The 21148-nt window shown below is 47.4% G+C and overlaps 1 protein-coding gene and 1 long non-coding RNA gene across 2 annotated transcripts in view; one reads left to right on the forward strand and one right to left on the reverse strand.

Annotated features, from left to right (window-relative positions):
• LOC144376372 (palmitoyltransferase ZDHHC19-like) overlaps positions 1-4211 on the reverse strand; it is a 112524-nt gene extending 108313 nt beyond the window's left edge. The window contains exon 1 of the transcript XR_013436804.1: positions 3646-4211. The gene's annotated coding sequence lies outside the window, so the exon portion shown is untranslated. The remainder of the gene's footprint in view (positions 1-3645) is intronic.
• Positions 83-4318, forward strand: LOC144376374 (uncharacterized). The gene is made up of 3 exons (XR_013436824.1): positions 83-205; positions 1049-1235; positions 4195-4318. It is a non-coding gene; the product is annotated as an uncharacterized LOC144376374 (long non-coding RNA).
• The last annotated feature ends 16830 nt before the right edge of the window (positions 4319-21148 follow it).

A 21148-nucleotide genomic window follows, 5' to 3' on the forward strand; every position in this document is an offset into this window, starting at 1 on the left:
TTATAGATGAGGAAGTTGAAGCACAGACAGATTATGTAATATGCCCAGGTCACACAGCAAGAAGCACTGGAGCAAACCTAAGCAATCTGCTTCCAGAGGCCCATGCAATCTGCTCTCATATTCTCCTGCTTCTCAGAGGAGAGGATGGTCAAAGGAGGCAGTCACTCAACACTTCAGGTCTGCAGCCCTGTGCAGGAGAAGCAAGGTGAGGAGGCCCTGGTAGGAGCTAGGCCCACAGGAGCTGTGGGAGGGACTTCTGCTTCTCTCTTTGGCTTTTGATTGGAGTTAGCCCTAGTGAATGGCTGCAGCGACAGCCCGAACATCCCAGTTTCCATCCATACTCAGCACAGGGCAGGTGATCCGTGGGTCTTCATTAAACTGAAACTTGAATTTAGTTGGCCAACAATATGCAAAACTGTGAGTAAGTCACTTCCCTCTCTACAGAGCTTCTTAACTGAGCAAACATAATTAATTCCATCCACTGACCACAACAATCCCTTCCTGTTCCCTTCCCCAATCCCTAGTTTCTCAGCCGGACTATTTAATAAAGTCATACGAGGCGCTTTCAAAAATTACCCATGCCTGAGCCCCAACTCAATGAAATCAGATGCGGGGAGCACAGGTGATTTCAATTCTCCAAGCTGCCCCTGTCACTCCTGCTCAGAATCTTAGGCCAGGAGCATTTATTTCTCTCCTCGAGCAAGATGACTCAAGAGCATTTTATTATGAATGATTTTACACATGATCATTTTTCTGCAAGCCATTGTTCCCAAGACCAACCCAAGATGATTAGATGTACAGGGCTGGACAGGCCAATCCTTAGGTCCCTGCAGGGTCTGACATCAGAATGGGGGTGTGGCACCAACTCCGGGTAAGTTTCGTGGCAATAAAGCCCATTCATCTCAGCTGGACACCCTAGTCAGGTGAGAGCGGCCCCCACCTTCCCTTCCCAAGGAGCAGGAGATGGCCACCAACATCCAATAAATGAGGCAGTGCTGGGCACCAGCCTCAGGGGTAGAAGCCAGTTCAGAATTCATACATTCAACAGAATGATTTGGAATCGTGAAGTGTGAGCAGCTGGCAAACTGGAGCAAGCCCTCGCAGGGAGCTTTTAACTAATGGAAAATGAGAAATCTTCCCCAGCAAGACCAAAGGGAGATCCAAGAAGCCATGATTCCAGTTCTGGGCTCTCCAAAGTCCAGAGACAAGTTTCCGCCAACACAGACATCTGTTCGGTGAGTACAGGGATATAGCAAAATAGTAGCAAGGGTCCTACATTCGGGGATCAAGAGAGCTGGACGTGAAGGCCAACCTGGCCTCCCCATCTCCCTGGCCTCTTTTCCCCCAGTCTGTGCAATGAGTGCACCAGACCTGTGATTTCCTCAGCTCCAAGGGCGAGTGACTTTTCCCCAGGGGCAGGCCCTCTCTCCTGATCTCTGGTCCCAGAACAAACAGCAAGCTTTTCAGCCAGTTCTCACCCCTGAGCCTGAAGGGAAGGCTTTCTGTAGAGTTTGAGCTTCGTTCATTGTACTTATCCCCAGCCTGAGACCCTGAAGAGGGTTCATCTCCACCTAGGACCTCCCACCCCGCTGAATTCCAGCTCCTGCTGGCCCAGGAGGTTGCCCAATAAAGACCAGCCTCCTACTCCCCACATCTTAAAATACAAAATTCAAAAGATTTTCTAAAGTCTGTTTAAAAATAGTTGAGATACAACCTGGAAAATAACCCCAACTGTGTAGAGCTTTGAAGCATCTCATCTGGAAATAACTAGATCTACAAGAAAGGTGTGGCAACAGGTCAGAGGTTCCTGTGTTGTTCACCGGCTGTCACAACCCTCACATCTTCCCTGATCACACACTTCCCAAACCTAGATGCTATTGCTGAGATGGGCTGTTAGCCACTCGTTGACTATCAGATTTCACTGTGGCCCTCTTCTATTCCAGCGTCTAGCCCAGGGTAGCACAACCTTCTGCCACCTGCATTTTGACCATCACAACCATTTTTCCAGTCCCAGCATGGGTCTCAGCCCCAGCTGTTTGCTGGAATCACCTGGGGAGCCTTTGAAAGGCACCAAGTCCAGGGCCACAACACCAGTCACATCAGAGTCCCTGCTGGAGGCAGGACTAGCACCATTTTTTTCCCCTAAAGCTCTGGTAATTCTGGTGCACAACCAGTCAGAGCTGAGCTACATTGATCTCAAAATGCCAGAGTATATCCATCCTGTCAAGCTCTTGATGTGGACAAGTGGCTATTTCTAAATTAACTTTTAATGACACATGAATCTTCAAAACATTCCTCACATAATGCTCACTGGTGCTTTATCTCTATTTAATCAAATTAGAACATTACAGCTCAAAGTTAAGTCCTTTTTAATTAATCCCTCAATTATATTCTCTCCTCTTCTCTGGAGAAATTCACCTTTCTGTCTTTGGCCTGTACCCTTACAACCTTTTTGCTATCATTTTTCAAAGAAGCATTAGGAAATGAGATGCTGTGGGGATCATGCCATATGTAACATTCTGTCTGCAGTGCAGTTTGCCCTTAAAAATCTTAAAAGACTTCTCTGCATTATGACATATAAGTCTAGTTCATTTATTTTATAGCTTCATAGTATTTCTGGTATGAGAATATGCTGAGTTATTTATTTATGGACATTTTGAGTATTTCTAATTTTGTACTTGTAAGCTCAGGGCCATGTCCATCCTTGAGTATGTCACAGAATGTTACTTATGATATAGCATCTATATAAACACATCTCTATCTTTACAAATTACCCCCACACACAATTTAGCAGTTCAAAATAAGGATGCCTTTTCTTATTTAGAGCATGTGTCTATGTAGAAAAATGAACACATGCCAGTGGAAGTACTAGACCTCAGGGTACAGAGTCTATATTTTGAGTTGTAATTGACATTGCCTTAGTCTTATCCAAACCAGCTTTCTCAATTGATTTTTAATTGATTCTCCCAGCAGCAGGATATGAGGGTACTCATTTAGCTACATCTTTGCCAATACTTGACTTACCAAACTTTTAATGTTTGCCCACAAAGAGGTGATGTGTTACTTCATTCTTTTAATTTGTATTCAAATGACTCTTCCAAAAGGACTATAAGACATTGAGTTGAGACACATCAATAATCATATAGTCAAAACCTTTAGTTTATAGAATTTTTGAATATAAAAAATTATTTTTATATTTATTATACTCCTTCATTTTCATTGATATGTGATCAATGATGTGTGATTATGATATAGGTATGATTATATGTTGAATGAAAACAAAAATCTCCTTTTGCCCTTTTCTCCTCCAACTTCCTTACTGAGATAAACTAATGTTCATAGTAGTATATCATAATGAGGTATTAACTAGATGTATATATGCATATATAAGTAAATAGAAAACATAGTGATTGGTGATGCTATTTGACATTAGAGAGATGGCTAAATGTGTTTTTCTGCAATTATTACTTTCTCTTAACAAAACATCTTAGAAATCTGTCCCTATCAGCACACCAGACCTAGCCCATTGTTTTCACTTTTACATAATGCTCTACAGCACGGGGCGTATTAGTGATCTATTACTGCTAAACAATTACCCCTCCAAAAGTTGGCAGCTTAAAACAACAAAAGTGTATTATCTCACACCATTTCTGAGTCCGTAATCCTGGAGCAGCTTGTCCCTGTGGTTGTGGATCAGGGCCTTGGGTGAGGTTGCAGCTGAGCTGTGGGCTGGGGCTGGAGTCCTCTGAAGAGGCTCCAGTCACTGGGAGGCTTGTGTAGAACTTTGGCTCCTGGTGCGGCTCCCTCACATAGCTGGTGGCAGGTGGACTCTGTTCTGTCCACATGGGCTCTCTCCAGGACTGCTCAGGACAAGGCAGCTTCCCTAGAGCAAGTGATCAGAGAGAAAGGAGGAGAAAAAAAATCCCAGGATGGAAGCCATTGTCCTGACAATGTGACCTACCATTCCTTTTGCCATATGCTAATGACTATTTAGATTGGCCCTGGTTTACCACCTGGGGGAATACCAGAGGTGGAGGTGGCTGGGCACCAACTTGGAGGCAGGCTACCACACAGGTCACCATGGTTCATTGCTGTTATCCTGGGTGGCCTTCAGTTGTTCATGCTGTCATTCAGAGCTGCTGTGAGCATCCTTGGGCATGCTCCTGATGCCTGGGTACTTTTCTTCTCATACAGAGAAAAATGACTCCTCCAAGGTCATGCTGCTAATCCTCTACAAGATCAGAATTACAACATCGATCATGTGACTTCCAGTTTCCTCCAATTCCAGAACCATTATGTGAGCAAGGCAAATATGGGCTGAGATTTCAACAAGTATACGAGATAAGATTGGCTGGGAATAGCCAACAGTTTCCAGAATACCAACCAACATGTAATGGCTTATCCTACTCGGTAAGTGCTAAATAAACATCACTGTGTTTGAAGGCTAGATTCAAGGCCTGATCTTCCTTGATTAAAAGGAAGCTGGCAGAAACAAGGACTCCTTCCCATGCCATGATTAGCGGAAACATGGAAGCCAGATGCACACGAGTTTGAATCCTGGCTCCTAGCTCTGTGACATGGGCAAAACACATAAAGCCTGAGATGTTCTTTCCTCATCTGCAAATTGGGTTTCTGAGGATTTCATTTGATGTATGTGGTGCATTCAGCACAGGGTCTGGCCACAGGGCTGCTGCTGTTTGATTTCTCCCCAGTTGACTTAATTCAGTTACCCTTCAAGCTTCCTGAATGAACTTCGTTTTCTAAAAAACCATCTGGCGCCCACAGAGCTCATTGTATCCTATTTTCCCACATCTCAGCTTCATGCTGAGAATGATTTTGAGGCCCATGTTTCCTGTTGCAACTGTCCACATTCTGACCCATGAGGCAAGGTGTGGGCCTGACGTCCAGACAGTGAGAGCTCCCTTCCGGTGCCCCTCCTCCCACTGGCAGGAGTGCCGGTCACACAGCAACTGAGCCTGTAGCCACAACCTGAGTCCTCCCTCCCTCGGTGACCTAAGTCGCACACAGAGCCCAGCACTTCCAAAGTACCTGAAATGAATGAAGAGAAATCAATATAAGTAAATCAAGTAAAACAGGTTGATCTCAAAGAGAGTCTGTGGGACATCAGATTAGTGCCTGGTGCTGTAATTTGAATGAGTGGCCCCCAAATACCCATGTGTTAAAGGACTGGTCCCCAGTTTGGCACTATTGGGAGGTGATGGAAACTAGAGGAGGTATGGCCCAGTGGGAGGTGGTAGGTCTTTGGGGATGTGCCCTAGAAGGGGACATTAGGACCCCAGTCTCTTCCTCTTTTAGTCTTCTTCTTTGCTTCTGGGCTCAAGAGCTTTTGCGCAGCCTGTCTTTGCCGTTCAGTACCCTCACAGGAGGCGCAGAACAATGGGGCCACTTGACCGTGGATTAGAATCTCCCAAACCATGATCCAAAATAACTTTGTTCTTTTTATAGTTAATTGCCCCTGGAATTTTATTACAGGGACAGAAAGCTAACGAATACACCTGGATTCTGATTTAATGTCAAGAGGAGGCCATGGTTTGAATATCGAGTTGCTCTAAAATTCCTTTGTGGAAATCTAATTCCTATTTTTGTCATACAAACAAGTGGAGTCCTTGGAAGGCCATTAAGCCACAAGGACAGATTTGTGCCCTTGTAAAAGAGCCCACCGGAGTGTGTTCACCCTCCTAGCACATGAAGATATCACAGGAAGGTGCCATTTATGAATCAGAGGCTGGGCTCACCAGACAGTGTGTCTACTGACACTTTGATCTTGGACATCCAGACACTGCATCTGTGAGCAAACATTCCCAGCCTGGGGTATCTTGTTATAGCAGCTGAACACACTAAGATAGGCGAGATGTGGAATGATTCCGAGTGCTCAGGCAGCCAGAGAGGGAGGGGTGAAGCAGGAGGAGGAAAGAGGGCATTTGCAGTCAGTTTTCTATGGGAGAGCTTCAGAGGCCCTTGGGCCTGCCAGGGTGGACATCCTGTGTGGAACTGCAGAGAGAAACCTATGCCTTTTCACCAGCTGATGAGCAAGTGGGTTTTGCCAGAACCCCTGGTTTCTCTGAGCTTTAGGAAAGGATTCCTCTGACCCTTACCACTCTTCAGAATCCAAAAAGTCAAAGCAGGACAAGGACAAAGACTTGAAGGGTGCAGCAAATGACCCAGGAAGGGGATGTCCAAGGCCCAGATCCTTTCTCTTTCAGAATCGTGAAAGGTCAGGTGACATATAATAGGAACACCTGAGTTTGGTGACCCCACACACTGCCACCCCCACACCACTTGGAAGTCCTGAGGAAGACCTGAGCTTCCTGGAGGGTGGCCAGCTTGCTGGCCTCAGTGGTGAAGACCATTTCCTCCTCTACTAGCAAGCCTCAGAGAGGCTGGCCAAGGCCATCAGTTGCCCTTGCTGGTCCAGAGGGCAATACAGCCTTGGAGGTCCGGGGGAGAAGGACAGGGCCCAGGGGTGCCCATGCAGTGCTGGGGCTTAGCAGAGCCCTGGCCCAGCACGACCACAATGCCCCTCACAGCCAGGCGGCATCCTGCATCTGGTGGGCCAGACCAATGCTAACCCACACTCTCACTCCAAACCCCTTTGCTGTTCTTCCTCACAGCTTCCTGTTGAAAGATAAATGTTCTGCCTCTGACCAAACAGATTTAGATTTTCTTACTTTACTTTCCTCCCAGGATAGAGCCAGCCCAGACAGGTCAAAGGGCAGGATTCCAAGCAGTTAAAATGGTCTCCAGAGAAGCCTGGAATTTCCCTATAGACACAAATGTGGCAGAAAAAGGCCCAGGGTAGGGGCATGTTAGTGCCCCAGGACACTGGGAGAGTGGAGTGCCTCTCAGGATGGGAAGGACCCACAGCTGCTCAGAGAACCTGATAAGTTCTTGATCCTCTCCTTTTAAGCAGGCCTAAGGGTCTTATGTGTCCAGAAGCATAGAACAATCACAGAGACATGACAAAATCTCATTTTTCCTTTAAGTTAATGTCTTGGTTGTAGTAAGGAAAGAAGATCACTTCAACTTGGGTAGGTAAATCCATGACTTAGCAGCAATGTGACTGGGCCTTTAGAACAGTACAGGCCACAAGATTTCTTATGTAACTTCTTAAGAAGAGGCCTGCCAAGGTCCTGAAAAACCCTTATCAGATCCTATCAGGAGCTAGGAGTTCCACAGAGAACTATGGAGGCTGCTGAAGACCATCCAAAATGTGTCTCCAGCCTGAAGGGTGCCCTTCCCTTGGTGTGAACTTTGGCCTCCTCATCTGCAACATGAAAAGATGAAAAATTAGAAAAGATGATCTTGTAAGACTATCATTGCCACAAAAGTCATCTCAAACCCAGCACCTCAACCCATAGGAAAGGGGATGCTGAGCTATGGCTGGGATCCTAAGGGCACAGCCATCTGCACCCATCTTCCAGGGCCTGACAGGCAGCTGGCCATTGGTACACATGCATGGACAGATGAACAAAGGGACTGACCTATGAAGACCAAGCATTGACTCTTCTCCAACGTAGCACTTAGCCTGTCTCATCTGCTGGGCTGTAAGCTCCCTGGGACAAGAGATAGACCTTTTTCCCCAAATCTCTGGCAGTCAGTCAAGATGCTCAGGGGTGTCCAGGCTGATGTTGAAGTTTTGAAGTAGAGTTGTCTGTCCATATCTGCAGGTTCTGTATCCATAGTTTCAACCAACTGTGAATCACATACCTTTGAGGGGAAAAAAAAAATTGTGTATACTGCTCATCTATAGATTTTTTTTCCTAGTTATTTTTCCTGGCCAACACAGTACAACTACTATTTATATAACATTTACATTGTATTAGGTATTATAAGTCACCTAGAGTTTATTTAAGCTGTATGGGAGATTTTATATGGATTATATCCAAATATTTCACCATTTTTTGTAAAGGTCTTGAGTAGCTGCAGATTTGGGGATCCTTGGGAATACTAGAACCAATCCCCATGGATCCTGAGGGACAATAGTACCTCTGTACAGTTATGGCCTAAGCCCCAGAGGACCCCACCCCCTCCACCCCCACCCCCTGCTGGGCCCAACATCTCCGCCAGGTGTCCTACCGTCCAGCCACATAAGGGTAATGCCTGGCATTGCAGGGCCTCTAGTACTCAGCTACAGCCCAGCAATTTGTGTCATTCTGATTCAGTGTCCTTACCTTACCATTGTTAGATGTCTGAGTGATAGAGCAGCTCAAGGCCAGTGATGAATAGGGACAGCAGAAGCCTGGTGAGTGTGCCAATCACCTGAGAATTGTTGGATGGAACTCTGGTCTCCCAGTGGACTGGGGAAGTTCTCATCAAGGAAGGGAGGTGGTGTCTGCTGCCTGATCCCAGGAAGCCACATGAATGAGGGTCCTCAACTGGGCAGTGCAAGGCCTTCTAAGGACAGCTGCAGGTGAAGGAAAGTACAGACTTGCTATCCTTGCCACCCCCATGCCCACCCATCCATCTAATCACCTGTTTGTCCATCTGTCATCCATCCACTATCCCCAAAGCTACGATACTCTGGGCTCATCAGCTCTGAGGAGGCCAGAGAGGTTCTACAATACAGTCAGCTGTGCTGGAGGACAGGCAGGGGGGGCAGGTGGGTTGGGTCCAGTCACTTCTGACCTAGTAGCCAGGTAGCCACACCTTCCTCAGCTGTGTTTCCTCTTCTGCTCCAGGGAGCCAGCTAAACCTACCTTCCAACTCACAAAAGGATAGCTGAGCCCAATGCAGGCTCTAATTTATTACCCACAGTTAGGCTGGTATCTTATTTTGATTCACTGGGACTTTTTAAAAGGCCATATGTTCCACGGGTGTGTTTGGTTTGTGCAGATGTGTCCAGCTGTCTGCTTGGTTACCCTTTTCTGTATATATAGCAAATGTCAATCAAAACTAAACATGTGTTTCGCTGTTTCTTAGGCATCAAAATATTCTCAATAAAAAGTTAAGATGTTAAAAAAAGGGAACTAGGAAAAATCTAGGATTTTAGTCACAGAGAAATTCCTCAGCAGAGTCCCTGAGTCTCCTGCCAGCATGGGAGACGAGGCTATGGGAGCAGGCTTTGGTTCCCCTGAAGTGAAGTCTTTAGAGCCTCTCAGCAACAGCAGATCTGGGAAAGGAAGTTGGATGAGGCTGAGCAGGGACCGTGGCCAGGTGGGCCAGGGAGTGGTCCACAGGCCCTAGGCAGACATACCTGGTGAGGTGAACCTTGAGCCAGCCAGGATTGAAGGGAAGGAGCTGGCTTCACCCTTTAAAAGAGAAGCAGAGAGGATGCCATCCTCACCGCATTCCTAGAGAGCCTTCCTTAATTGGATCAAAAAATTGATCATTTTATTTCTAATCTGGAAAGTGCTGTAATATTGACTTTCAAGGGTCAGAGATGTGTGTTTAAGGTTACAGGAAACCCACAGCTGCCATCCAAGCCACAAGGGGTTTCTAGTGTTCTCTGCCTTCCTGGCAGGGTAGATCTTTATGGAGTGGGGAGGTGGTTTTAGCCCCTTCTGTTTAAAAGGGACAAAGACAAGGGCCTGGATGCATGTCTACTTCATATCTTTTCTTTCACCTTCAGAAGTGTCCTTCTCATACTAGCCAGGCTTTGGCCAAGACCTGGTGCTTGGAGGTACAGCCGGCCCAGACCCCAAGTTTACTACAGAAGCTGGTTGCTATGACCTTGTGTGACTCCAGGCTGTCCTGAAGTCAGAGTGCTTGTCTCAAGCCAATAATGTCCTAACTAATCTGTGGAAGAGGGGAACACAAATGTTGGGGACCAACAAGCATGGTTGCTTAATGGGGGTGGTGCCGCAGTCTGGCTGGGCACAATTCAGGAGCCACTTGTCAAAAGAAACTAACTTTATTTTTAGAACCACACACGCCAAACAAAACAGCTCCTCAGGAAAAAAACCCTCAGAGCCCAACTGCCACCACCAGCTTGCCACAAGCCTCTCTCACCAAAAAACATAAACCTCCCCCACTCCCACAATCCTCCTGCTCTTGAGGCCGATTGGCCTGGTCGTGAGGGCGGAGCCAAAGAAGTCCCCCAATGAGCAGCTCCGTGGTCTGAAAGGGCAGGGAAACAGCCCAATGAGCATCACCGCAGAGGAGCCAATCAGCTAGATGTTGCTGGGGCTGCTGTGAGCCAATCATCAGCCGGCAGCTGGAAGTTTGCTGGCAGCTGGAAGTTTGTTGGGGCCCCTTCTGCTGTGGCTCTCAACAGGTTGGGCCTCTGGCTGTCTGCAGACAGCATCTCTGGACTTCACCCCTTCTTGATTTAAGGAGACTGCCTTTTCCCTCCATCTGGTCTTCAGAAGGATGTACCTGCAGGAGATGAAGTATCCTGGGAAAGCATGGAGTCTCTTTGTGCTCTGGAGAGAGTGCCGCCAGAGACTGACCAGGAGGCCCACAAAGGCTGTTAAATCCATCCACACTCTGGAAGTCCTAAAACTTGTCCCATGTCCACTAGTGTTCCTTTGGAATATACACACCAAGCATCTACTCTGGGCCAGGTCCTTACCGAGAGAAAACCAGAGATAGCCCCTATACCTCAAGGGTCTCAGTCTGAGGCAGAAATCAGAACAGACCCCAAACATCTATATTCAAGACCAAAAGAGGTCCTATTAGGAGTGTATGCTGAGGAAAGGGGGGGGAGGGTTGCGGTAAAGTATCACATCCAAGTGGGATGAAGCAGGAACCTAAGAACAAGCCCAGAAAGACATGGAAGGATGGGCAGTGCGCACCGGGAGATAAATGCCAAGAGACTCACAGGTGAAGGAGCCCAGGGCGTGGTCAGGCATACCTGTCCAGGTGGAGAAGTAAAGGTAGGACCAAGGCAGAGCCTCTTTCCCTGCTGCTGGGGGAGGAGGCATGACTCTCTCCGCTCCTAGCTTAGGGCCTCAGAGAAGCCAACCTTCATTCCTCTGGGTCAGAACCCCAGATGATCAGAACAAAAGGGGATCAGAGGCCACACAGAGTCCCCTCCTCTCCACATCATGCAGGAAAAGGAGTCTGGCAGAAGGAGGGGCCAGCCAAAGATAGCCCATGGTCAAATGGACACAGGGCTCTGTGGAAGTGGCCCAAGTCCTCATCAGATGTCCCCTTTCTGCCTCTCTCCTCCATCCCCCATGCCTCTGTGCACAGAGCACCCCCAGCAGGAAAGAACATCAGAGGCGGCCTGAGGCCTGCCACACCTGCCACCTGCACACTGACTCTGTCTGGAAGACTTTTGTCATTTGATTGATACAATTAGAGAAGAAGGTGACACTCTGAAGGAGGAGGTAGTCCACGGGGCCTCGCTGTGCTCAGAATGCTGTTTAAAAAGGTCTGAGCCTCCAGCAACTCCTCGAATCCTTGGGGGCCCCCTCTCAAACAGGCAGCCCTGTTTCAAACAAGAAATACGAAGCTTAGAGAGGGCTCTGAGATGCCCAGGTGGAGAGAAAGAAAGGGAGAGGGCAGCAACTCTGCACCTGCCAGGCCAGCCTTTCCCAGCATGGAAAATTCAGAAAAGGGCCCTTTGAGGTACCCCTCAACCTCCTCCTACAGATCTGGGGGACACAAGTCCAATCTTCCTCACCATCTCCTCAATGGGGATGAGTGGCAGTGAAGGTCTGCTGAACATCCAGTCCAACCCAAAAAGGATAGCTTAATGGCCCTGGAACATGATCCAGCTCTTCCAGGTCATTGAGACCATCCACAACATGTACCTCATCATGGAGCTTGCAGGTGGGGGACGACAGCTTCAGTGGCATGTCCCGGAGGCTGGTGGCATCCACAGAGTATTCAGGCAGATGGTGAATGTCCTGCACTGGCTCAGGCTCCTCTAGTCAGACCCCAGCCAGGAGCACATCCGGATACACCAGGCCAGAGACATTACAGGCTCGTTTCTCTCAGATACTTCCCCCTGCCCTGCTCTTCTCTGCCATAGCAGAGATGGTTCTTAATAAATTTCTGTTTTTAAAGAAATTTTTACAGTATGACAAAAATTGATGTTCCAAAGGGGAAGGAAGGAAGGAAGGAAGGAAGGAAGGAAGGAAGGAAGGAAGGAAGGAAGGAAGGAAGGAAGAAAGGAGGGTCAGGTTTAGAAAAAGAGGAAGGAAAAAAAAGAGAGAAAGTCCTCTGAGGAAGGGCAAGGAGCCCAGTCCAAGGTCTGGACCACTATGCCTCCCTCTCCGGTTCAGGGTTGATAGTCATGCACCTTGAGTCAGGGTAGATGGGTCCTAGAGCCAATGTAGACAGAGACTCGCTCCCCTTGACCTAGTGTACGCTGAGATTCTCCCCTTGAGCCACTGAAGACTTGATTCCATTTGAACCAACAGCTTTAGCTAGAAACAATTCCCTTTCCCAGTCTTCAGGCCCCTCCTGAGGAGTCAGGGTGGGTGGCAGCTGTTAGAGAAGACACATGTGTCAAGGCATTGGAAATTCTAGAGTGTTCTGTAGCCTCATCCACATCCTGTGCCCCATCCTGTGTGCAGGGAAATGAAAGGTGGGTCAGTGGGCAGGGGCGGGCCTGCTACCAGCAGTGGCTGGGTGCTTCACCACCTGCCATGAAGCCTCTGTATCCAGAATCTCCTCCTGGTGGCTGCTAGAGGTCCCAGGGAGCGAGCACATGGGCTTTAGGAACTGAAGATGTTAAACTGGCTCAGGATTGATAACTAACCTAATGGCCAAGTGCACCCATGTGCAACCACTCTTTTATTTAGGTTCTGGGACTCTGAATTGTGTAAAGGGAAGTTCACCCAAATAAAGAGTTAGAAACCCTCGTGTCAGTCATGAGGAGAGTGGGATGGATGTTTGGATCAGTGCAAGTGCACAACTCAGAGGAGCTTAGGGTTAGCAGTCCAAAAAGCCAGAAGTAACAATTATCTTCACAGACTTTGAACAGAAGCAGGCCTCAGTGATCAGTGAGAACAAGACTGCAGCCCTGAGAGCTGCCCTGTGTGGGCACCCAGGAAGCCCCATGTAGGTGAACCTGAAGGATCAAGAGAGTATGCTCCAAACAAAGAATGGAGAGAAGAATGTTTGTTGTTGTTGTTGCTGCTGCTGCTGCTGCTGCTGTGATTTTAATGAACAGAGCGTCAGGACCTATAACTGGCCCCACTTCAACTCAAAATGGATTAAAGATTTAAATGTAAGAAAAGAAACACAAAGTACTTAGAAGAAACAGTGACTTTGTTTTACTGTGAGCTCCTGGTCTGGGGTGGAGGGGTGTGTTGACCATTTTGGAGAGAGAGCTATCAGCTGTGTCAAATCCTGGTGATAGGTAAGGGCTGCATTTAGCAATGTGAAGCTCATGGCACATGGGAACAGCAAGGAGTGTGAGCCTGGGTGGAGCAGATATATAATTGTTCCCCTTTTTACAGGACTGTAATTTTTTTTTTTTTGATGCCTGTGGTTATCTTCAGGTACATAGTTTTTCTTTCTGAAAACTGTGTCCCAAGAATAAATATCAGAGTAACATTTTAATATCATGTCACTGATATTTGACTCTCTGCCCACCCTTTGAGGATTCCCCAAAACAATTCAAAATAGCTTGCATTTTTTGTTGTAAATAAATATTCCAGAAAAAAATAGAAACTGTTATTGCTTTAAGTTAAAAGCTAATTGGGCCATGAAAACTCATTGCCATTTCAGTACCAAGATGTACAGAATATAATTGCCTTGGTGCATATTGATTTTTTCACTCTGAGATGGTTAGGCTGTGAGATAATTGACCGACACTAGCTTTAAAGAAAGAACAAACCAGTTCCCACACAAAAGAGTTTTCCCTCTGCTGACTCCTCTGCCTGTCCTCAAATGTGCTATGGCTTTTTAAAAATGCCCATGAAGTGACAATTAATGACTTGCTTAGCTGACAATTATAGCCCATTTAGTCTTGTCTCATTCAATATTCCTCATTACTTTGACATTTTAGTTCCTAAAAAGCACATTTTAATAACCTCTATTTTCTCATCTGATGTGACCCTTAATTTAAAATTTTGTGCACAGTTGGGCCTTATTTCTTAATGCAGTGGCAAAGTTATAAAATACATTTGAACCAAGTTATTAATTCAGAGTTAAAAGAGGAGAGAGGCTCCAGAGCATGCCTCATGCTTTCCTCCTACCTGATATTCACCTCAATGGTGTCTTTCCAATCTGCCACTGTTATACTGTCCCCAAGATCCATTGCTGATTGATGGAAGGAGTAGTTCTCAGTTCTGGGTGTTAGTTATGGGTGCAGAGCAGGGACAGTGTTAGCAGAGGTAGAGAGGAGGCCAGAATCACACATGGAAGCCCACCCGAGTAACAGAGTGAGACCTGCTTAAAAAATAAAAATAAAATGTGCTGGAGTGATAGAGGACTTTTCTGAAACACCAGAGGCCCTGGTGTCAATGGCCAGTTTGTCCAAAAAACACAAAACATAAAATGAAACAAACAAAAGCAGGGCTTGAGTGAATGTGTTCAACACTGAGCCCCTCCCATTATGTGAGGACATAGCAACAAGGCACCTTGTCATGGGGAGAGTGGGAAAGATGTTTGGGTCAGTGCAAGTCCACAATTCAGAGGAGCTTAGGGTTAGCAGTCCAAAAAGCCAGAAGTAACAACCATCTTCACAGACTCTGAACAGAAACAGGCCCAGTGATCAGTGAGAACAAGACCGCAGCCCTGAGAGCTGCCCTGTGTGGGCACCCAGGAAGCCCCATGTAGGTGAACCTGAAGGATCAAGAGAATTTGCTCCAAACAAAGAATGGAGAGAAGAAAGTTTGTAGCTGCTGCTCTGACTTTTACTACATAGAGCTTCAGGACCTGTGACTTGGTCTATGGTTAATGTCATCAGGGATCCAAACTGAGAGGGTAGAGTATGGCCCAGAAAGAAATTAGGGCTCCATTTTCCAAATGTGGTGAAAGACATGAATCTGTAGACTTAAACAGCTCAGAAAACCTTGGTAGGATAAACCCAAAGAAGTCCATGCCCAGACACATTGAGAACACTTACAAACCAAGGATGAAGGAAAACACTTGAAGTCAACTGGAAGAAAATGATACCTTAATGTCAGACAGGGAACCATTTAAGTGGTTATGGAATTCTTATCAGAAATTAGGTAGGACAGAAGGCAGTGAAGTGACATTTTTAAAGTGCCCAAAGAAAAAAACAAAGGAAAACCAAAATCCCGTATACCAAAAGTGTTCTTCAGACAGGAAGGAAAAATAAATATATCTTCATATAAAGTAAAGCTAAGAGCCAGCAGACTTGTTAGCCAAAATAATCATTGGTCCTTCAGACAGACAGAAAAATCATACTGGAAGGAAACTTGGTCATCAGGGATAAAGAGAAAAATAAACAAATAACAAATATACAGGTAAATAGAAGATCTTTTTAAGCTCTTTAAGATATGTTTTCACTATTAAAGGGAAAATTAAGAAAAATATCTGGAACCAAACAAAAACTAAAATATATCGTATCAAAGTTTGCGCATGCAATGAAAACATTGCTTAGAGATTCATAGCACCAAATGCTTACATTAGGCAAGTAGAAGTTCTCAAATCAATAATCTAAACGACCACTTTCAGAAACAGAAAGTGATGAAAATAAACCCAAAACCAGCACAAGGAAAAAAATAAACACGAAGAATAACTTCAATGACACTGTACAAACCCGTACAATATGTTCAAAGTGGAAGATTTCTGGAGAAGTAGGAGCTACCTCAAGAACATTTAGATGGTTGGGTGACCATCAGGGAAATGAAGTTCCTAAAAGGAAAAGCTCCACAAAGGTCTTCAGGTGTAGACCACATCACTTAGAATTCTGCCACACCTTTGAAGAAGGGTTAATACGAGCTGTATATGAACATTTCTAGGAAGTAGAAGCAGAGGGGATGATTCGCAGTGTATTTCATGAAGCTGGTATTACTGGAAAGGTCGGGCGAGCGTTGGAGGAAGAGACCACCAAGAGACTGTCTCATGCAAGAGCAAGGGGTTTATTGGGGGTCCAGCACGCTGGGGCTCAGAGCTCATTTGAATAGAGCAAAGAGCCCCGAGAACAGCTTAAGCAGAGCTTATATACTTTCCTTGGAGAGGGCAGGGAGGGAAGTTCATTGACGGGTCAGGGCGAGTGGGCGGTTTGCATGCAACCGGGTAAGGGAGTACATTCTGCAGTTTGGCAGTTGGGGACAGCACATTCTGGGAACAAGATTAGCAAACAGTTCTCAAGATTATTAACCTTTCATTACCTGGCCATGAACCCAGAAAAGACGGTGCCAGGATAAAACCATGAAGGAAACCAAAATTTACAGACCCAATTCCATCTTGAATGTAGATACACATGTCCCTACACAAGGCACTTTGTGGACAAGCTGAGGAAGACATATGATGGTATGGATTGATGTAGAATAATGATGCAGCAAAATTCAACCCTCATTGATAAGAACTCTCAGACAGGTAGGACCAGAGAATGTTATGGAATAAATCATATCCCCCAAAGACATGCGTAGGTTCAAAACTCCACACCTAAGGATGAAGTATTTTTTTCTGAAGTGCCATTATTATGATGTAATTACCTATGATGGGGTCATAAGGGTCTAAGGGTACACTCTTGCTTCAGCCGGGCTTGTGTCCTTATAAGGAGAGCAGGGTAGACTCTTGATTCGGAGTGGCCTCTTCCTTATAAGGAGAACAGGGCAAGTTTTGATTTAGTATCACTTAAGCCATTCTGTGACCATCTTCTCCCCTGTTTAGTTGATTTTTTGTGGCAAAACACTTTAGTATTTGCACCTCTCACTGGGGTCTGTCCTCTAGATATTTCTCTGTAGCTCCCTTTCTTTGTGGTTCCATTTAACATGAGAAAGGGACATGACCCTGGTGTGAATCTGCAGCAGGGCAAATTCAGTAGTGTAGAGACTGCTGCTGCTGTGCCTCTCCATCCCACACCCTCAGCTGCTGATGTCACAGTGGTTACCTGTGTAGACACTGTGTGTTCAGTACCATAGAACACAGCTGGTGTTTTCTGCTACACGAACCTCTTACATCTTGTAGAAAACAAAAGTGGCACTAGTTTTAATTGTCATGAATTTGCTTTATCAGAGATGTTTCTGTCTTCTTGGAGATCTGAGTTTTAAATCTGGTGTCCTTCGGGTCAACCTGAAAGACTCCCCTCAGAGGACATCTGGTGGGGACCAACTCCCTGAGCTCTTGTCTGTCTGCTGCTGTGGTTGGAATGTGTGTGTCTGTCCAAAATTCCTGTTGACCCTTCAGCCTCAACATGACAGCATTGAGAGGTGGGCCTGGAGGAGGCGGTTAGGTCATGGGCTCCACCCATAGGATGGGATGTGTACCTTAAGAGTGCTTCTCCAGCATGTGCAAGGACCTGGTTCACTTCCAAGCACATCCCCAACACACACACACACACACACACACACACACACACACACACACACACAAAGTACTTTTGTCAAGCTGGGAGCAGTGGCATATGGCAGTGTTTTAATGAGCTTCTCCATTGCTATGGCCAAGACACCCAACAAGAACAACATAGAGGAGGAAAAGTGTACCTGGGGATCACGGGTCAGAGGTCTGAGAGCACACATGGCCAGCTCCATTGTTCTGAGCCCAAGATGAGGCAGCCCATCAGGGAAGATGGGCCCTTCCATCTCCTGACTCGGGTCGAGGTGGCGGTGAACGTTCTGTGGAAGAAGGAGGAATACAAGTCCCTGCTATGCGAAAGGGATTCGTTGAAGGTCCTGGAACACTCAAGCATGATCCATCTCTTCCAGGTCATGGAGACCATGGACAACATGTACCTCGTCATGGAGCCTGCACATAGAGGAGAGCTCCTGAGTCACATCCCCCTGACTTGTGGCATAAGGGAGGTGAAGGTCCACAGGCTGTTCAGAGAGATGGTGCACATCCTGCAATATTGCCACCAGAAGGGCATGGTGCACCTTGATTTGAAACCTGAGAACTTCATGGTGGATTCCAGGGTGCGCCACTCCAAGCTCATCGACTTTTGCCTGAGCACCAGCTTCACGCCTGGGCAGAAGCTGGATGGGTTCAGGGGCACTCTGCCATCCAGGGGAAGGAATTCGAGGGTCCCCCAGCAGATGTCTGGAGCCTGGACGTCACTCTTTATTTTATGTTGACAGAAAAAAAGACTATTCAGGGTGCTCACCAATAAGGAGTGCGCAGCCTCATCCAGCAAATCCTGGTGGTGGACCCCATGGAGAAAGCCCACCCTAGAGCAGGTAATGGGGCACCCCGTGGCTGATCCAGGGCGAGGACTCCTCATCCAACCTTCCCAGCCCTCCCAGCCAGCCACTCCCCAAGCGGCCCAACCCCCCAGCATCATGACCTTAATGCTCAACATGGGTTACAACCCATACAAAGCCCGGTTGTCCCTGGCAAATTGTCAATTAGATGGGGCCATGGCCACCTACCTCCTCCTCCAGCACCAGATAATCCAGGGGCTGGCCAGTGTGCTCTGGGCCAAGGCTGTGCATAATGGGATGGCTGGGCATCGTCAGGTCCCTGGGGCGGATCCTTCCAGCATCCACCCTTGCCTGTGAGCAGCAGCAGCCTGACAAAGCCACACCCTCCGGGCAGAAGGGCACTGCATATGCCAGCATGTCTGTCTGTCCTCTCCACCTTCTCCACATGAAGACACCCCCTTCCAAGCCAGCCTCCCAGGGGGACCCTCTGGCCTCCAAGGGTGGCTCCACAGAGCATCCTGATGAGAGAAGCAGGGGCTGAAGGCGGGGGGGGGGGATCACCAGACCGATGGCCACCTTCCTGCAACAACTGTGCTGCTGCCTGCCGTGCTTCCGTGGGCCCGCCTTCCGCAACAGAGCGGCTCCGAGGGGCGCAGGACACAGACCCCATAGGTTCCACAACAGAGTGGTTCCAGGGAACATGCCCATGTGAGACAGGCCCATGGACAGCCAGAAGACCCCCAGCTGGAGCATCAGGACTCATGGCGCCAGCACCGTCAGGAAGTGGACTCCAACAGCTTCAGAAGTTAGGTCGCCAACTGGCTCAGGCTTCTCTGTGCAGATTCCAGCCAGGAGCACATCTGGATCCACCAGGACTCTCCTCTCCCCCACCTGCCAGAGACATCAGAGACTCTTCCCTCAGACACTTCCCCCTGCCCTGCTCTTCTCTGCCATAGCAGAGATGGTTCTTAATAAATTTGTTTCTCATGAATTGAATGATAAGATTGATGTTCCAATGATTTATTTAAAAAACATGTTTAAAGTAGGAGGAGGAAGAGAAAAAGAGGGAGGCCTCAGGGCAAGGGAGGAGTCCAGCAGCCATCAAGCTGCCCAAGGCCTGGACTGTTCAGTGTAAACAGAGACCCCTGCCCCTTGAGCCAAGGCACAGTGGGACTCAAACACCTTGGGCCAGTGTAAATGGGGACTCTCTTGCCTTAAGTCTGTTTGAGCTGATCGCTTTGGCTGTGAAGAATCCTGTCTGCGGGCATCAGGGTGGGTGGCAGCCGTTGGAGAAGACACATGTGTCAAGGCACTGGAGACTCCAAAGTGTTCTGTAGCATCATCTCCATGTTCCCATTTGCACACAAGGGAGAGGTGGGTCAGTGGGCAGGGGTGGGCCTGCCAGCAGCAGTGACTGGGTGCTTTGTCACATGCCATGCAGCCTCTGTAGCCCAAGTCTCCTCTTGGTCACTGCTAGAGGTCCCTGAGTTTGAGCACCCGGGATTTGGGGACTGGAGATGTGAAACCATCTCAGGGTTGCTACTTACATCAAAGCCAAGTGCACCCACATGGAATTGCTCTTCTCTTTGGGTTCTAGGGACTCTGAATTTTGTCAAGTGAAGTGCACACCAACAAAGAGAAACCCTCAGGTCAGTCAGGATGGGAGGCTTCGTGCACCTTTAAGCCCTGGCATCTCCACAGGGCTGGGACTGGCAGAGCTGCTCTAGCAGTTTCTTCCTACCCTTCCCCTTAGTGGGCAGAGATGGATACCTTACAAACAAACAAGAAAAGTTTGTGCCATTTGTCCTATTAATCGTTTGCCATTTCCTAGGAGGGCCTCTAGACTTGTAACATTATGAGCAGCTTAGAAGTTTCTAAAAAGTGAAGTCTTTGAATAGTTTTCTAAGCAAAAAGAAGAGCATGGAAAATGCCCCTAAGGTTAATACCCTTCCCAGCTTGAGGCAGGGCACACTGTGTGCAGCCTGGAAAGGGAAGAGTTTGGATCCAGCCTTGCCCTTGGGACTGGATTGTCTAATTGCTGCCTGAAGGTTCTGGGAGGCAGGAGAGGCATGATGAGGGGAATGGGGCAGTGTGCTTAAGGAGGAAGCTCAGGGCCAGGCTCTCAGAAGGACAGCCGCAGTGGATATGCAGGAAGTCTGAGGAGGGGAGGGAGGCAGGGTAGAGGAGGAATGCCTTTGGTGCACCTTGTGTGCCTTTGTCTGGGAGGTGGAAAGGAAGGGTTTCCTGGTCTCTCTTCTTGTAGACCTGATGCTTGGCAGGGCTGGGACTTGTCTGATAGGTTTTCTCTCTGTTGCCCCTACAAGGAGAAACTGGAGTTCCATATGGTGCCATATGGTTACCATGTGCACCATAAGGAGTTCCTTCTTATGGTGCACATGGTAACAGAGGTGGGAAAAAGAATGGCTGTTTTACTTACTGCATTATACAGTTATGTGAAGGCTGAGCCCCTTCATGCCAACAAGTAGTCCAAAACCATGGGCTCCATTCCTACAGCCAACACTCACTTGCCCACCATTGTCCCCAAATGCCTGTTCTCCCTGAGGCTTCCTTTGTTCACCACTTCCTCAGCTTCTTCTTTCCTGCTGCTGACAAGTGCAGCCAAGAGAGAATGGGTGTTTGGGTCAATGCCATGTCCACAAGTCAGAGGAGTTAGTTCATGGTTAGCTGTCCAGAAACCCAGAAGCAACCATGTGGCAACCATCTTCACAGACCCTGAATAGAAGTAGGCCTCAGTGTGCTCAATGAGAGCAAGACTGTGGCCCTGGGAGTCATTGTGCTTAGGTCATCCAGGATGACCTAAGTAAGTGAACCTGTAGACTGATCAGCAGCATTTGCTCAAAGCAAAAAACAAAAGAAAGTTTTGTGTTGTTGTTTCTCCTCCTCCTGCTGTTGCTGCTGCTGTTATTCTTAATAAATAAAGCTTCAGTGACCTATGA

The sequence above is a fragment of the Ictidomys tridecemlineatus genome, chromosome 3 (assembly GCF_052094955.1).
Source record: "Ictidomys tridecemlineatus isolate mIctTri1 chromosome 3, mIctTri1.hap1, whole genome shotgun sequence".
Taxonomy (NCBI): Eukaryota; Metazoa; Chordata; class Mammalia; order Rodentia; family Sciuridae; genus Ictidomys; species Ictidomys tridecemlineatus.